This window comes from Fukomys damarensis, unplaced genomic scaffold, assembly GCF_012274545.1.
Source record: "Fukomys damarensis isolate Sample0158 unplaced genomic scaffold, DMR_v1.0_HiC HiC_scaffold_39, whole genome shotgun sequence".
Taxonomy (NCBI): domain Eukaryota; kingdom Metazoa; phylum Chordata; class Mammalia; order Rodentia; family Bathyergidae; genus Fukomys; species Fukomys damarensis.
In genome coordinates, this window is record NW_022900951.1 from 3,613,588 (window position 1) to 3,631,928 (window position 18,341).

Sequence of the window (18,341 nt, forward strand, 5' to 3'; positions counted from 1 at the left end):
ACCTCATCACTAAGGCCAAAGAGGGTCTCAGGCTTTAGGAGATCTCTTTATTTAGCCTCATAGACTTTGCTACTCTGGAAGCCTCCAGAGTAGTGTGTCCCCTGGACCCATTCTTTAACACATCTGCACACCGCAGCAGCTGGATACTCATTACCTAAACAATATAGAGTGCAGGGACTTCGTCTGGTAGGTAGGCATCAGATACTTAAAACCTTTTCACGATCAGGATCCCAGCTAAGAGAAAGGCTTCATTTCTTAGCAAGCTTTGCACTTCCTGTCGTTCCTGTGGTACCATCCATAAATGCTTTTCTCTCGGTCTCAACCCTGGGTTCTGGATATAGTTAATATGTGCTACACCTTTCTTTTTTTAGATTACAGTTTCTTTCACTAGAATGTCACCTAGCAAACCGTTGTTCATCCTTCGAGATCCAATGCACCAAGCAACTCTTCCGTGACAACTGCTCTGATGCATTCTTCTTCGATCTTGACTGTAGAGCTCTTTCTTTTGTCAGCTCCATTCCTGAACTTACAACAAGCACACATGGATGGCATTGCGTGGATGCTCACAAGTACTACCTTGGGTACTTCTCATGCATGAAGCCCACCAAAACATCTTTGGATTCCTACCTCCATGTGCAAGAAACAAGCACCGTCCCTAGCACAAGGAAGGTGGTATATTATGTATTAGGAATAAATAAACAAGAAGAAAATATCATTGATGAAAGTTGCTCACCTCCAGCGAGTTAGAATTCAGTTTTGCCTTCACGTATAGTGAAGTGTTGACAGGTGCAAAGCTATTCTATTAGTCAGCAATCATGGGACCACTGTGCCCTATTTTACAAAGGGGAATGTTAAGGCGCAAAGACTGCCGGTCACATTCACAAGTTTACGATGAGAGAGGCAGAAGTACGCACAAGTAGAACCCATGGGTCTGAACCCTGGACTCTAAGCACTACACTGATCTGAGAGTACTACACGTACCTAGTCATTATTCCCCGGTGCAACAGCACTTGGAAGGAGGGTTCTTACGCTAAGAAGGAATAAACATAGCCCTCATAAATAATACAAAAAGAAGATGACTGTCTCTGCAATGCAAAACTTGCTTTCAAGGAGTGTGAAGTGTGACAGGAATTAATAAAACATTTCGAGTATTCTCTGTAATTTGAATATAAAAAGGAAAATCAATTAATGACTCTGACAGAAACAACAAGCAGAGACGATTACTGTAATTTTGCACATAGGGAGAATCCAGAATAATCTCGATGCTATCGACCCCGCCGTCCTCATCCCCTGTGCTGTGGAGGTGTCATTTTAACCGGTGGTGGAAATGTCACTCGCTACTCTCAGATCTGTTTTAATTTGGCAGTGTCTGTCTCTGAGACATTGGTCGTTTTTTATTTTTTTGAAAGTCCATAAAATAACATGCACATTCTCATTAAGTTGCCTAATTCCATAAAATTTGATTCAAATACCATACCCAAGTGTTTGAGTCTGTAAGCACATTCTCACACCATCGACCCAGACAGCTCAGAATTGTAGGTATGAATCGTTCATGATTCTGTCTCGTTGTCAATCAGCTCTTCCCTATCAAAGAGAAGACGATCCCAGGAAGTACCGGTTTGGATGTGATGCTGTTATTTCTGCAAATAGGAACTCATTTGCTCTGTACCCTAGTCACGTTGGAAAGGTCTCATTTCGTTGAAAGTGTCCCTGAGCAGATGTCAAAATAACGATAGTCCCTCAGAAAATGCACACTTTTTATGCTGCAAAATTCAGCTGGTGGAAAGTTTCTATTCATTCCCCCGGCTCTCTGGCAAAATATTGTTTTGATATTAGGCCTCATCTTTTGAGTTCTCTACAGTGTCAGCGCTAGATTGCCTAAAATGTATTTGATCTATTTTCTTATATCTGCTTTCTCCAAAGTTTACATTTCTTCTCCTAACCGTCTGTGTGGGTAAATCCTAAATTTCCACTTTTGCTGCTAAGCAATGATCTCTTACATCTCTCTTAATTCCCACACTAGTTATCTGTATGGCAATTCATGGTTACAAGGGGCATTACGTGAACTGTGCAGTTTATGCTTGGCAGAACAGATGGGGGATCGGTCATTATTTGTAATAGGCACATACAGTTCCAGAGAAAAAATGTTTCCTTAGTGGAGTGAGTAGGCTGCACGGTGGTATCCAGAGGCTTCTCACAGGAAGATTCCACCGGGGGAGGTGGGAGTCTCTACTCTTATGGTACCTGGCCACCATCTCTCGTTTACATCCTTAGGTTCCCCCTGGGAGTTGCCTTCACAGTCCTGAAGAGACGTCAGGGAGGGGACCTTCTTCCAGCTACGTCTTTCTTCTCTGACACCCATAGGCCGCACTGGCTTTTGAAGATTAAATTCACCCTACACGGGTGCTGAGTCCTGCCCTTCTCTGTTTTCTGTCAATGCTGATGGATTGTGGATGCTCGAACAGAAGGTATGCAGCTGTCTTGCATAGGCAGGATTCTTTGCTGGGCTATTTCTTTCACCAACTCATCTGTCCCCGGAACTTCTGCTCTGCAATAAATTTAAGGACCATCCTTCCTTCCTTCCTTCCTTCCTTTCTTCCCTCCTTCCTTCCTTCCTTCCTTCGTTCCTTTTCTTACAGACACCCTCCTTCCTTCATTCCATTTTTCTATCCTTTCTTCTTGCCTGCCTTCTCTCCTTCCTTGTTATGCTTTCGGTCTAGCTGTCCCCCCAAATCCTCATGGGGTCATGGTGGCCATTTCAGAGGTGGCTGGATCTAGAGTGTGTGGTGCTGAGATTAAGGGTGTGTGATTACTAAACCAATACACTGATTGGTTTGGCACTGCCCTACTCCCGGTAGTCCAGATAAGAGAAAAGGGGCAGAAAGACTAAGGTTCCCTCATCACTTTTGCTACCCTGTGGGTACCAGGAACTGCCTCTCCTCTGTGATGTTTATCTGTCATGTACCACTCTGCCTTGGAGCCAGCCAATTATGGACTGAAGCCTCTACAAACTGTGAGCTAAATAAACCCTTCCCCTTTAACTTCGGGAGTCTGGTATTTTGTCTCAGCAACGAGAAGTAGTTAAGGCTTTCCTCTTCTAGGTTTTCTTCTTCCTCCTCTTTTCCTTCGCTTCCTCCTCCTCCTCCTCCTCTTCATCCACCTTCTCATTCATTTCTCTCTTTTTTTGTATTTTTCATAAATTACTCTGTACGTAATCAATGAGTTTCTAGCCACCTTAGTAAAAAATACCGTGGAATAATAAGAAAAATGAAGAGAGTTTTCCTCTCAGCCCATTTATTGGCCCAGCTCTCCTAAATTACTTGGCATTTCAGGGGCAATGGGGGCACTAGAACAATCTTTGATTCCACTACTTGGACTCTGACCTGGCTCTTGGCACATAGATCCTAAACCCTTCGAATTTCAGGGTGACAGGAGTGTCCTTCCTTCCCATTTAGGAACTTTTGGTGGGTTCCTTGAGGGCCACTGCTTGCCAGAAAGAACAAGCCATGAAACTGCCAAACATCCTCTTCTTTCTTCTGAGAAGGAAAGGCAGGCTGGAGATTGAATTAATCATTGATTATGGCTCTGCGAGGAAAATTCCAAAGAAGTACCTGAAATATATGTTGGTTGGAGAACACAGAGAGAGACAACACCAGTTTCACAGATGCCTCCAAACTCTGGCCCTTGGGACATGTCCATGTGGTTCTTCGTCTTCATCCTGTATCACAGCCTTTTTTAATACAGTGCCCCCCTACCTATGGGGGATACATTCCAGGACCCCCAGTGGGTGCCTGAAATCACAAATAATACTGAGCCATACACATCCTAATTTGTTTTCTTATAAATGCATACTCACGATACATTTTAATTTGTAATTGAGGCACGGTAAGTGACTAACTACTGAAACCAATAATAAAACAAAACAATGCCTATAATATACCAGTAAAAAAAAAGTCACTGGAAAGTCTTGAGTTGTTTATCTCTGAAATTTTCCACTTCCTCTTTTTGTAGTGTTGCTGACTGTAATTGTCTATTTCTGGAATTTTCCGTTTCCTAGTTTCATGCTGCTGGTGATGGTTCATAATTAAAATGTAGAAACAGAAACTAGAATAAGGGGGGACTAGTGTATAATAAACTGATAAAGATAAGCAAGCATTTCCTTACATTTTATGAGCAGTCCTAACAAATTAATCAACCCCGAGGAGGGGACTGTGGTATCCTGATTTAGAACTGGCTGCTCAGAAGTAGGGTTATCACAGTCAGTTAGGAATTATTATAAGGCAGTTAAACAAAGCTGGGCCCTCAGCATAGACAGACAACAGAGACACATTCACCGTTTGCCATCATAAAAAAACATAAAAATACCACACCCACTTACTTTCCCTGGGGATAAAGAACACTGATTGACATTCAAAATGGGCACCCATCTTTCTTAGCCCATTTCTCATCTGAAAATTCCTTGTACGAGACTTGTTTTCCCATTGGATCCTCCTTTAATCAATATCACCAGGGTGACTGTACGTGTAATCTTATTGGTTCGTCATGGTTTTGTCCCACCTCACTCCCACCCTGTCATTTTCCATTGGGTCTTATCGTTTCGTCCCACTTCGTATCTGCCTCACCTCGTGGCTTTACAAAACAGTTTGAGAAGCGGGACGCGTCAGGTGGGCAACCCGCTTTCCAGTCCCCCTTCTGTCTCTCAATACATATTTCCTACTCTTAACCTCCACTGCTCCCAGTTCACACTTTGATTTTAGAGAACATAAGCTGGCATTACAGACACCTAGCAGGTTGGGAGTTATCGTATTTCCCTGGTTTGGGTGATTTTTGCTCACTTGGATACCATGTTTGGAAGACATACTGCCCTATATCAGGATGCCACGGTACTCCTTGTTGGTGGTATCTGAAGTGGACAGAAGGCTGAGGGAACCGAGCTCTTAGTCTACGGAACCGAGCTCTTAGTTTACGGGACCGATGCTAATTCCGAGTACGGTGTGCAGCGGTGTTAAGGTCGAATTAAATGTCTGGTGTCATGATTTGCAGCTTCAGTGTTTCAAACAAGGCTTAGTGCCCAGCGCGGTGTGACTGGGGAGGCAGTGGCTTCTGGTGAAAGGGCTGTAGGACAGTGCGGTGTGCCTTTAAACAGGATATCGGGACCCCGACTCCTTCTCTCTCTTTGCTTCTGGCCAATGAGTCCACACTTTTTTTCCACCCCACGCGCCCCCACAGTGTTCCTTGATGAAGCAACACCATTGGCACCATTTTTCCTTCTAAGTTCCTTATCTCAGATACCATGTTAGAAAGACAGAAAGCGGACGGCACGGTGGGCGGCGGGGCTGTGGAGACCCATTGGGAGTGCAGGGGGAGAACCTCGATTTTCATGACTTCAGGAATGATCTGGAAGAAACGTGGTGGAGATGTGCTTGTGAGGCCAGACCCACAGAAACAGATACATCAAGACAAGGCTCATCAGTCAAGAAGCGTGGCCTGACGGGGGGAGAGCCAGAGTGTTGTGCTCAGCATTGGGTAGAGAAGTGGTTTTCTACCATCAGACACAAGCAACGACCCTGATTCCTTGATGCCTTCTTCAACATTCGTCCAGGGAAGGGACTTGGATCCCTGTTTATTTTGGCACCGGGGATCGAACTCTGGTCCTTGCACTTGCGAGGCAGATGGCAGAACCACTGAGCCAAATCCCCCAGCCCCTGGATCACTGGTTTTAATACCTTTGCATCCAACACTGTGAGGGCTGTTGGAAATAAGAAGCATGTTTTACAGTCACCTCTTCCGGCTCTTGAAAATCTATGCAGGAGGAGGGGAAACTTTTACTCTTAAGAGAGGGACTCTGCCAGGTCCTCCATACAGCACACCCCCCACACACACACAGAAAATGCCATTGTCCCAGCCACATGGCAATAAGTGGGCAGGCACTTTTTTAACCTATGCAGGAGGAGGGGAAACTTTTACTCTTGAGAGACGGACTCTGCCAGGTCCTCCATACAGCACCCCCACACACACACACACACAGAAAATGCCATTGTCCCAGCCACATGGCAATAAGTGGGCAGGCACTTTTTTAAAAAGTCCACTCTAGGAGGTACCTTGTGGGTCCACACCTGTACAACTGGCGATGGTGGGCTATATTCACAAACAAAGCGCTTTAGACCAAGTCTTTCTGCTTTACATGAATAGCAACTCATTCTTTGCAAGTGCCCATGATATTCCCACTCAACAGTGCACCCCACAGAAATGGTGCCGACAGAAGTCACATTTTCAGGAAAACCTATTGCAAATTCTGCAATGTGGGAGAAACGCACATCCTGTGGGCTCCCGGGAAATCTAAGCCAATTGAGCCAAAGGCAAAACCAAGGCATCCTGTGAGGACCCTATTCCTCTCTTCGTGGAGGTGCGAAGTTTCAGCTCCAGAAGCGCAGCGGGACATATCTGTGTGTGCAACCAGGTGTAGCTCCATCAGCCAGGGACAAAGGCTAGCGGACGACATGGTCTCTTCCCCCCAGAAATTTATAATCTCACTTCACACCGTTTCACTTGGGAAGCCCCAGTCCTCATGCCAGATGACAACAGGAACCTCAGCTTGTCTTTTGCCTTCTCGGGACCATCGAATCCCTGCTCCAGAGCCAAGAAAACAGCTGGAACTGCTCGAGCTCAGACAACTGTCCAAAGATCTACAAGCTAAACGACTGTCCTTCATGTAATATTTGCTTGAGTATTTAAAAATTACAAAACAAAAAACAAAACAAAACAAAAAAAACAATGGACATCAGTGGCTGTTTTCACTCTAAATATTCAGGAGCTAGGGCTCTCCTTGCTGATTTAAGGCTCTTCGGGGTCACCAAAGTGTCATTTGGAAAATTACTTCTTGGTGCATAAAGCGGCCATAAGGACCCCCTAAAGCCCACTGTAAATGCTCCTCTATGAAAGTCAGAGATTTGCTTTTGTCCAAGCATTATTTTGAAACAAAAAAGCAACCCAAGGTACAAACAGCACTGCAGCATGATAAAGACTGGCTTCAGGCAAGCCTTGGATTTTAAAAAACATACTGTAGTAGAGGAACATTATTCCTAAGTATGTATTTGGAGACACAGCGGAAGAGGCACAGAAGAAAGATGTGTTTCTCTTTCTTACACCTGGGCATGGGTATGTAACCTGGATAACAAAATAAATAAGAATCTGAGTGTGACCGCACACACCTACAATCTACATAGGGAGTCTCTCTCTCTCTCTCTCTCTCTCTCTAAGTAATGCATCATTTCCCATTAAAGCACACTTTATTCTACACTTCTAAAACAAATATGCTTTGCCTGGAATGTACAAAATTAAAAACGTGTATTTTATGCGGATTTGTTTGCATGTAAGTGTCGTGCAGCTGATGTCACCTCTTTTCACAAAAGTATACACCTGTAAAAGCTGGCTTTTAGATCAAAGGATAAATGCTGCTTACTTCCATGTCATGCAGGGGCTAAACTGTAGGGAAAAGAATAAGTGGCGGGATTTGTGTTAAAAGATGATTTTGCCCTGCCATTTCTCTTCATCGATGGGAAATGGTGCCCCCTTAAAATCAGACCATCCAATGCAAGAAGCCTCCCCGTCACCCCCTCTCAGCTTGAAGTCACCAGGCAGAGTGATTCTGCATCCTAAGATGATGGTGGTGAAAAATTATTTGGCCCTTGTTCTTTGCACAGAAATGTCCTGGGGGCCGATACCAGGGGAAGGTGTTTTTAACAGAATTATTCCCATCACCCCTCCTCCTTCACTTCCTTAATCTTTCAGGATCTGCTCTTTTCATACGCTGTTCGGATTTCTAAGGAGAGGCCTCTGTGACATACCCTCCTCTTCTCAGCTCCTAAGAGTCAACTTATAAAAAAAAAAAAAACAACTCTGTGTGTGTGGGGTGTGTGTGTGTGTGTGTGTGTGTGTGTGTGAAGAAAGTGCAGATGCTGGCCCCCAGGAGGCCAGGTTTGTGTCATTTAGATCACAAAGAAAACAACGACACAGTTATAGTGACTAAGAAATCCTTTGCTTCCTTTAGAGCCCTTTGTGCCCCCAGCACTTCCGAGGGTGGTCTCCCCCAGGGTTTCCTGGGGTGTGTTGTGTCTGCAGTGAGGATGAGGGTGGTGTAACCCTGTCTGAGAAGATGTTTCTTGGTAAGGCACGGAAGCAACTATTTAGCCATTTTGCGCAGTCCTGCTCTGGGGGATGTGGCGGTCAGTTTTGCGTGGCTGTGACGAAGTACTTGAGAACAACAACTTAAAAGAGCAAAGACTTATTTTGGTTTCAGAGGTTTCAGTCCTGGTCAGGTGGCTCCAAGACAGAACACCGTGGTGGAAGAAAGCTGGTCACATCATGGCAACCAGGAAGCAGAGAGAAAGGGAAATAGCCCAAGAAAAGACACGCCCTTCAAAGATACACCCCCAGCACCTTTTCCTCCCAGCTATGGGACGGGACCCGTCTGGAATAGGGAGGGGAGGCGGTCTTCTGATCTACTATCAGACAAAGTTAGTAAAAAAGTTCTTTATGGGTGGGTTTTACACAAACAAGCGGGGCAATGTTAGAGGAATATTTTCAGATTTTATGCTTGGCTTTGAAGGAAAGGGATTCTAGATTCTGGGATTTGCCTTAGGGAGGAGGAATGGCTTGCATGGATGAGCACAGGCAGGAGGAGGGCAGAGAGAGACCTTGTTTCAGAGGCTCCTTCAGATGGGATTTGGTCTTGGGGTGTTAATTCCAGAGCCCCAGTAGGACCAAGTTATTGGATTCAGGTCCCAGGCAGAGTAAGAGAGATGTGGTGTTGCCCAGCCTCTGAGAAAGCTGAGGTCGCTGACTGAATAGAAGAGTGAGTTTGAGATGCTAGATGGAGTACAGGATGGTGGCCCCGCTCCATCACACCATGCACGTCCGACAGACTGCATTCCATCATCACCAACACTTTCCCCACGTATCTCAGTATTGGTCACCTTGGTCAGTGTTATAGACCCATTTGCAAGATTTACTGAGATCAGCAGTCCCCCAAGCACTAGTCTATCTCCTGTCTACTACAGGGCCTCAACAGGCAAGACTACTGCCCCACCGTCCCTAAAACATCCAGAAGGAGATGGACATCTGCAGCAAGTTCATTAAAGGCACATATGAACCAGTCCTGGGCCGTCCCAACCCCGAGACGGCTTACAACAAACCCGCCCCTTTCCCTGAATCCTCCTCTCGAAACAGGCATGGACGCTGCATTCGCTGTCCACACAGTTGGACGGGCTGGCTTTCCACCCCCGCCAGGACCATCTGCGTCCTTGCCACTTGGCAGCAACACCCAGGCAGACTCTCCTCACCCTGTGAAGGACCAGGGGGTGGGGTGTGAAGCGATGTTCCCGCTCCAAGCCCCACTTTGGGAAGGCAAGCAGATTGCCCCTGCTCTTTGAAAAGAACATCTTGGCAAAAGCTAATTGGCCGCCAAACACTTAAGACAACTCCGGGGCATAATTTTTCGTCAGATGACATAGAAGAAGTAATTGTGCTTTCCGAGTGCTGAGTACTTTCTTCCACCTAAGCAAATCTGAATAAAAGGAATCACCGCGTGACAGCAAGTTAGCCATTTTGCACAATCCATCTCTGGGAAATGTGACAGTCAGTTTTAACTGGCTGTGACAAAATGCTTGAGAACAACAACTTAAAAGAGGACAGACTTTTATTTTGTCACATGGTTTCAAAGGTTTCAGTCCTGGTCAGTGGCTCCAGGACAGAAAAACACGGCGGAAGCGTGTGGTGGGTGAAAGCTGGTCACATCATGGCAGCCAGGAAACAGAAAGAGGGAAATAGCCCAAGCAAAGAAATGCCCTTCAAAGGTACACCCAAGCAACTTCTTCCAACTAGACCTCCACTTCCTACTAGTACCTTCCACCCTGAACTCCACTGATCATGCTAGTTCCTCATTTGTTTAAACATTTCAAGTAGCGTAAGAGGCCAAGAGCCCAGGACGGGAGTCAGTGGGCAACAAATCATACTTAAACTAGCCGCTCACCTCACTTGCCAGTGCAACGCAACAGCATGAGATCACTAATGGAAACCTGAGTTTGCATTTCACCATTTAACAAGATGGTATCCATGGATCTACTGGGAAGATGTCCACATGATATTCAGATATGGATACCACTGAGCAGTTCCGTTTACACGGACCACCAAAGGATGATGCCGCTGGAGTCGTAGCCATCAGTATGTGGAATATTTCTAGGCAAAAACGTGTTCCAAGACATCTGAGAATATTCCTTTTGAAGGAAGGTTTCATTTCCTTGCCCTGGCCACTTCCTGAGAGATTCCTGAATGTGATTCCATGAAAAGAACAACGCAGCATCAAAGAGAGCGTTGGATTTCTTCTCATGTGGAGATACCATCCCACAATTACACCCTGTGGATAACATCAAACTTTTTGCTCTTCTGTTATTGGAGCCCACATCTGAAGGGGGAACCTGTGACCTCTGATTTTTCAGCACAGAATACAAAATGATTAGCGAATCCAGGGAACTTCCAACATTAAGGAATATGAAAACTCACAAGACAGGGAAGATTCGTAGTTGTGAATTGCGATCACTACTCACAGACCCTCTAAGGAATTATATCCCAGGCAACGGAAAATTGCTCTGTGAAAGAAGTCTTCCCACATTCCAGCTTGCATTTAGATAAACGAGGAGTTTCTTACCTCACATCAAGTGGTCCTTCCGTAAATCAGTGCTCTCTTTGGCAGGTCACTCTGGGAACATGCGGAAAGGACCGAATCTCACCCTGGGGACTGACCCTCACTGGAGGAGCAGAAGATGTAGTGTCACTGCTTCGGGATGTAGATGCTGAGGTGTCAGTAGCAGTCATGTAGGGTGGGGGGTGAGCTTCCTCCAAAATATCTCTGCCCTGCAAGTATGAAAATGAATATTTGGCCAAGAAGCAATAGCATACACGTTGGAAAAATTTGCACTCCATAATAAAGACCGTTTCAAAGGTGACGCATACCTCTTCTGGTTTAAGGAACAATTCGTGGAAGAAGTTTGAGACATCAGGCTGCATTTATTGCAGCCACAGAACAGATTATTTGTTTTTCCACTGGGGCTCAAATTTGTGACTCTCTTGGACTGAGGGTCAGTGGTATAAACCCAAATGTAAACTCTCAGTGGCATGAACGCTAGAACAGCCTAGGGGTCATATCTTGAGACCTATGCTTGGGACACCTCAGGGGCTGCTGTTTCTTGATCAATGACTTAGGGAAACAAAGCCCAGGAGACAAAGCTTGTACTCACTGAGGATAAAGTGCTAAGATTTTTGCCTAGCCAGGCCATAAGTGAGATCCCACGTATCAACGCCAGAGCCAGCAAAATGGAACAGCAGGAAACCCATACAGAGAACCTGAGCTTGTATTTTGCCATTTAGCAGTACGGCAGCCATGGATTCACTGCGAAGACATCCAAGGACATCAGGGCACCTCTGTTGTTCCTGAGGGGTTACATCCTCGGGGGGTTTTGTCATTTAATAATCTACTTGATGCTTCTAAGATGTCCTTCATCCCACACGCTATACTTAATGGGGATGCTGTGTGAAGTTCTTTCTAAAGGAAAAGTCTGAATCAACAATGGAGACCCGTATTCATATTTGCTGTGATTTCTAGCATCATTGTAAGCACGAAGTTGCTTTTTAAAAAAATAATAAATGTGTATCTTTGTGCAAATAGAGATCAGTCTTAAGCGATGAGAAATTATTGGTACTCCGGGGCAGATGAACCAAATGTAGATTATTTAACAAAGAATGAATGACAGCCATCTTCTCAGACTGGAAACAGATGGAAGGAAAATGAAGGAACGAACAAACCACAGAAACCATCCTAGAATCAATTCTGGGCCGTCTTGGCTAGTGACGATGATTACAGATCGAAATGGCTGGACTTCATTGTACTAAGACATCGCTAAGAGCGAGAAATGAGGCCCTTTGGTAGAGCAGAAGAGTATGGATTGTGCTCTACAATCTGAACTTCTCATGTCTTAATATGAACCTTTTCTAGTGTGAATTCCTTTCACCAAACTGGCGATCTCTGTAAGATGGATGGCCAGGTGTAGACCTCAACATAATTGTGATAAAAGTTTATTTGTCAAGGAACTCAACTCACACTAAGCTGATCTCCATACACCACCAGACAAAAAGTGCAGAGGTGAAAGCTTCTTTGGATAAAATTCAAACTCATGACTAAGGTTTCCTGCTACATGAAATACAGTTGTTTCTTGGTATTCATGAAAATTGGTTCTTGAACTCCATCCACATAGCAGAGTTCATAGATGCTCAATTGTTTCTTTTAAAATTCTGTAGTGGGGCTAGGGATTTAGCTCAGTGATGCTGCTGCCTGCCTAGCAAGCACAAGGTCCTGAGTTCAATCCCCGGTACCAAAAACAAATAAATAAGCATAGATAAGTAAAATGCTATAGTGATTGCATATAAGCGATTCACCTCCTCCCAAAGAGTGTAACACATCTCTACCTGGCTTACAATGCTTAGTACAATGTAAGTGGTCTGTAACTAATTATGATACCGTGCTGCTTAGGGAATAATGATATCTAAGAGTACATATATGTTCAGTACAGACACATTTTAATTTTTTGGACTGCCTATTGAACCCATGGATCACAGAGTTACATTCTCAGGTCTTGCTTTTTTAATCTGACATTGAGATCCAATTTTACAGGGTTGCCCGAGCTGTCCTTGAACTTAGGATCCTCCTGCCTCTGATGACCTTGGATTTCACACGTGTTCTACCATGCCTGCTTCCAGGTTTCTTTTTCTTTAAATTTTGATTTAGGTCTATAGTTGGTTGAATATGTGCATATGGAAGCCACAGGTATCTGTATGGCTGGGTTATGCTATTTAAGATTGAGTGTTATGTAGTATTATTAGCACAATGTGATAACATACAGTACAAAATGTTACAATAATATAGGGTGTGTTATATAGCAATATGGCGTCTTCCAAAATATGCTTTCCTGTAGCTAAATCAGCAAGTATTTGACATCACAGATCAACATCCTGTGATTAAAATACATCACAATAAACACCTTGTGAGATCCTTGGAAACGTCTCTTATTTCATTTCGTCCTTTGAATCACTGGTGGGTCCCTGTCCATTTCTCCACACACTCTATTAGAATAATCCTCAGAAAGATGGTTTTATGAGTCAGCTTTTCCCAAATACATAGTTAAGGGAAATGGGGTGCAATTACAAATGAGGGTGTTCCAGTTGCTGGGTGAGCCTGTCCCACAAAATTAAAGTTGATTAAAAAAAAGCAGCTACCAGTTTGGAAATATAGTGACGATAGCATGTAATTGTAATAGATGGCCGTTCCAAAGGCACAAAAGATATACTTAAACAATGGGCGATGATGGGGAAAATCTCTATCAATGACCAATGAGATGGCAGAATTAACTGTGGGTCAGACACGATGTTGCTGAAAAGACAAAGCAGCGTCCCTGGAGCTTTGCCCCTGAATGTGATGTCTGTATGTTTAACAGACATGCGTTCTCAGAGTCCTTTTATGATGAAATGAGATCCACTGTGTACACTGTCCTCTGTATTTCAGCCTCTGTTAAGGATGGACCGAGCCATTTCCAGGGGAAGGATGTGATGAGATCCATGAATCGTGTGGTCACTGGTGGAAAGAGATGCCAAACCCTGGCAGAAAGCCAAAAGCACATTTGTTCTCAGCAAAGGCCACTGCCCCAGCATCCGGGGCTGATTCTCAGCAGAGCAAGCGGAGTGAAAGGCGGTCTCTAATGTGGCAGTGCCTGCTATTCTCAGCTCGAGGTAGGCGTTGACCCCATTCAGAGTTTTCAACGCACTAATAGGCATGCATAATAAAATGAGGGGTGTGCTCCTCGTTTTTTTAATAGAAAAATGCTGCTGTTTTCACTTTTAAACTTTATATTCTCACGGGCACAATGAGGGGCTAGTTAGTGTCCCTAGAAAATTAAACAGAAAAATAAATGGTGATATTAGATGTGGTAGTAAAGATAGGTCTTGGTCACTGTCTCCTCACTGGCACAAAATAGGAGCAGCTTGAAGGAGGAGAGGTTTATTTTGAATCATAGTTTTTAGAAGTTCTGGTCCATAGTTGGATGGCCCCAAGGAAGGAAGGGCAGGACAAAAGGGTCTGGTGGAGGACAGCTGCTCACACTGTGGCAGCCCAGAAGCAGAAAGAAAACTGAGGAGTCTGAAGAGGATACACCCTGCCGGGTGATCTGTTTCCAACCAGGGTCCTTCTCCTAATGGCACAACAGGATTCGATCTGATCCCCTCCCAAAGGCCCGACCTCTGACCACAGGAGTCTTTCGAGGGATATTCTCATTTCAGTCGTAGCAAGATAGGGGTGAGCCTTGCCCCCCAAACACCCTGATTTGTGTTGTACTGTTCTCCACAGATTCTCAGTGTCAGCCCCCACAGACACAGTATCTTGCACCCCAGCTCTGAGAAGTCTCAGTCTTGCTTCGAGACTTGGGTTAAACAGCTCTGCAAGCATGAAGGGCTTTTCCAGGTTGGACAGGCAGATATTTTCAAGGAGTTGCCAGAGTTCTGTGGACTGCAATAAAGTTTTGTGCCAGTTAGGGCTCATTACAGGAACAGATTTGATACAAAATATGTATCAAATGATAGATGATAGGCAAACCTACCAATATATAGATACAGATAAATGAAAGATGATCGATAAACAATAGATAGATGATAGGTGTATAGATGAGAGGTAGATAGATAGATGAGAAAGATGAATAGATAGATGGACGGATAGATAGATAGATAGATAGATAGATAGATAGATAGATAGATGGATAGATAGAGAGACAGATGGATAGATGGATGGATAGATGGATGGATGGATAGACAGACAGATGGATAGATAGATAGATAGATAGATAGATAGATAGATAGATAGATATGGATAGATAGAGAGACAGATGGATAGATGGATGGATAGATGGATGGATGGATAGACAGACAGACAGACAGACAGATTGATTAAAAAGTTAGGCTTACAATGGCTGCCTGCACTGCTGTACTACCAAGGGTAAAAGAGTGTCCAAGGACCAACTGCACTCTGGACATCTGAAGGATCCAGTCAAAAGTCAAAGACTTGGGGCTCAATGCAGAGACCCATGGAAGTTCATATCAGGGGGCCACAGAATCTGAGCTGGAGGGCTCAGAGTCTGCACTGGAATCCTGGAGACAATGTCCAAAGGTGATGGCAAAGACTAGAGCTCCTTGGAAGCAGCAGAAGCAGCGAGCCTTCCTTCTTTCTGTCTTTGCTATCCCAGGCTGTGAGTGCATTCCCTGGCTCACACACTTCCGGTGCCTCATCCGTCCACAGTAAGTCCATCATGCACACACCAAGAACCTTGCTAAGCCAATCAACTCTGTGTTTCTCATTCAACTTGACACCATAGTTTACTACCAAAAGCTTTAGGACTTTATTCAGCTCTCATGCCCCAGAGAAGACTTCTCCATCAGGATACTCTCACAGTTGAGGCCAACTGAGGTTTCTTTCTTTCCAGATTAAGGGGGAGAGAGGTACATGGGATTATTAATCTTGGTATTGAATTTCCTGGGTTAGCCCCTAACAGGTGAGTAAAGCCTGCTCCCAGGTGTGTCTGGGTGGGTCTTGGGGGTGTGGCCTTGGGCACTATATCTGGTCTTTTGCCCGTTTCTCTCTGCTACTCTTCCCGGCCTTTATTTTCCAGCCCCCAGGATCTCAGAAGCTGTGCTCTACTACACAGTTCTGTCCCGATGTATGCCAGGGAGTGAAAGAGTGAACCAAATTAACCCTCTCCTTCTTCAACCTGCAGGCACTGGGTGTTGGGTGTCAGCAACAAGAAAGCTAACTGCTACAGAGAAAGAGCCTGAGGTTTGCCCCACTGCAGATTTTTTTCTTTTTGGTCAGGAGCTACCCCAGGCACACACTTGAAGGCTTTATTTCTTTTTGAATTCGATCTGACTTTTCACGCCTCTTCCAGTAGACTGTTGATGCAACACTGGCAGTGCAGATGTGAGAATGCTTCCTGAGAGCTGTTTTGATAGGATGGCAGCTTGTCAGTGGGGGGAGACACTGCAGATAATGTGGAGGAAGAGAGAGAAGTTCAAAAGAAGTAACTACTAGAGTCAAGGGTCTCGGCAAAGATAACTTGGGTTAGTTTTGCTCTTTTTCAGTATGAGTTACGTCCTTGACTCTTGACAAGGAATGCCTTGCTCTCCCTTTGCTCACATTAAGTCACCCAAGGCCTGAAAATACTACATGGAAAATTCCATAAATAACCAAGTGGGAGTTTTAAATGGCACACCATTCTGAGGAGCAGGATGGAATCTTGCGCTGGCCTGCTGGGGCACAACTGGATGACAGTTGTCCCTTTCCCCAACATTTTGACACTGTACAGACTACACACCTGTTAGTCATCTAGAAGCCAGGACAGTTCTCAGATCAACCGTGGTGGTATTCTGGGGCTGGTGCCTCCTGGAACCCTTCTTTTTCTTAATGAGGACCCTACAGTGGAAGGGTAGGGCTGCTGCCGATATGGAATTGCCAGAGAGAAGCCAGAAAGAGCTTCTTTCAAGGACAATGTCTCTTATTTAATTACAAAAAGAAAATTCCCATGTGGGTTTTACTAAAACTCTATGGTAGGAACCAAACACACCTACAGCATGTGGCACCATGGTGTTTCCGGTGTTCACCCGGAGGGCTTGAATGGCTCCCCTGGGACAAGAAGAGAGGACTGCAGTTCTGTTGCTGGCCTCGCGGCGCTCCCTCTACGTTAGTCTCCCTTTGCATGATTCCCTGCTCCCCATCAGGACCGTAGCCTTTTTCCATTTCTCTTTTCACCCCCACGTATGAGGCAGACAGAAGCTCAGGGCACCATAAAATGGTGCTGAGTTGGTGTCGTCGAGAGGGCGATCCGTCGACTGGAGCAGAGTGCAGATCCTCCCCGGGTCCCGGGCTGTGGAGAAGGACGAAGTGATAGAGACGTGGTCAGGCCCGGGAGCTCCTTCCCGTAACCAGCTGCTTACGGGGGCTGCCTGTCCAGAGGGGAGGTCGGACTGGGGGTGCCCTGCTGCTGAGAACTGCAGAAACTTAGTGTTCTTCGCCATTATTTTCTCTACCCTACGTATATTCAGACGTTTTCATTTTAAAAGGTGGGGGGATGTAATGCTTTATCATTTCGTACATATGGGGTGACTTTCTGTATGCACTTAACAGCTATTGATTATGCACTTGTGACTGTTTCTCACTGTGGTTCTACCAGTTTTACTATTATTATTATTAATTATTATTATTTAGTACAGGGATTGAACCCACAGCCTTCTATCTACAAGGCAATCACTGTACCACTGAGGTACATCGCCATCCCTACATATATTTTAATTACTAGCAGATACTCCGTTATTAGTGTCTTTATGCAGAAAAATACAAGAAGTTTCATCAGAGGGACTTACCTGAAAAATACCTCTCTTAATTACAAAGCCTTTCTTTGAAACCATGACTCTCAAGCCCCATTAAAAAATATTGCTCATTTTCCTCGCATTTCAAAGGGAAAACCTTGCAAAAGTTCCCTTCCTATACTGTATTTCTTGAGCCATCTTAGAAACCATCTATTTCAGTCTGAACATTCACAGATATGAAAACCGAGGTTCAGAAACATTTTTCCTCTCATCCCAAAGCATAAATTGAACTGTAAAAGTCAAAGTCAAGGGTCGAACACAGACCTTGTCAGGAGGTTTTTCAAATCATTTATTCATTCCGCAAAAGGTGTCAAGTATCTTGTATACAAATTGTATGCCCTAATGGTTCAGCCTCCGTTATAGTGGGGGACTACGGAACAGGGGCAAGGAGTGAAATCATGAGACGCAGCAACTCCATTCCTAGATATATAATGAAGAGAAATAAAAAGCTATGTACACAGATTTTAAAAAAAAATACACTTGTCCGTGGATGTTCATAGCAACATCAATAGCCAAGACGTACAAACAACCCAAAAATCTCTGAGGACTGTTGAATAGATAAACACAGTTGGTTAAGCCACACAAGGGAATATTATGCAGCCATAAAAATGAATAAAGCTGTGATGTGTTACCTAGAAGCTGAAACTTGAACGTATTATGCTAAATAAGACAGGAGATGCGAAAGGTCACACAGATTGTATGTAATCCATGAGCTGTGAAAGGTCACATGCATTGTATATAATCCATGAGATTCAAAAGGTCACATACATTGTATATAATCTTGTTTGTTGTCTACAGGTGCAGGGTTTCTTTCTAGAGTAATGGAAATG

At 44.5% G+C, this 18,341-nt stretch overlaps 1 long non-coding RNA gene across 1 annotated transcript in view; it reads right to left on the bottom strand.

Moving 5' to 3' along the window:
* The window catches only part of LOC104853249, a 297,004-nt gene that overhangs the window by 241,808 nt on the left and 36,855 nt on the right, over nt 1-18,341 (bottom strand). Inside the window, exons 3-4 of the long non-coding RNA XR_777724.3 lie at nt 16,710-17,009; nt 10,706-10,911 (exon numbers count right to left, since the gene is read on the bottom strand). This is a non-coding gene — a long non-coding RNA (uncharacterized LOC104853249). The remainder of the gene's footprint in view (nt 1-10,705; nt 10,912-16,709; nt 17,010-18,341) is intronic.